The following is a 575-nucleotide window of genomic DNA, read 5'->3' as shown; positions in this document are numbered from 1 at the left end:
CTTCCTCTCTGCAGATATTTATTTTCTGAGTCTTTGTTCAATTCTTTGCTTTCCACAATAAACTTGGGCAGACGCTGTGCCGGTGTGTGTGGTCGGTGCTGGGCGTCCGGACGGCTGCCGTGCACGGCCCCGGGTCTCGCTGCTTCCTGCGGGGCGAGCGGACCGAGAAGGTCCAGAGAGGGGCCCGGTCCGCACGCTCTGCGCACGGGACACGGGGGCCCGCGCACACTTGCCTGCCTGGCTGTGGCAAGCTTCCTGTGCCAAGTGCAGCCCCCAGCGACCTCTGTCCCTCGAGCCGCCTCCAGAAAGCCCTGTCCCGCCCTGTCCTGCCCTCAGCGTGGCCAAAGCCCTTTCTGGGCCGTCGTAGTCCAGGAAGACTTCCACCCCTGGCTTTGCGCAACAGGGGGCCCGACAGCCCCAGGGCGCCGGGTGTGTGCGTGTGTCTGCGGACGTGGCTTGGGTGTGAGCGTGCCACGTGCACACGTGTTTGCGTGTATGTGTTTGGAGCGTGCTTCATCCCGGGTGTCTGCACTGGCAAAGCCGAAGGTCCCGGGCCGGGGGTCAGGGGCGCACAC

The sequence above is a fragment of the Panthera tigris genome, chromosome D1 (genome assembly GCF_018350195.1).
Source record: "Panthera tigris isolate Pti1 chromosome D1, P.tigris_Pti1_mat1.1, whole genome shotgun sequence".
Lineage (NCBI taxonomy): Eukaryota > Metazoa > Chordata > Mammalia > Carnivora > Felidae > Panthera > Panthera tigris.
The sequence above is the reverse complement of the archived record's forward strand: the minus strand, read 5'-3'. Positions refer to the sequence as shown.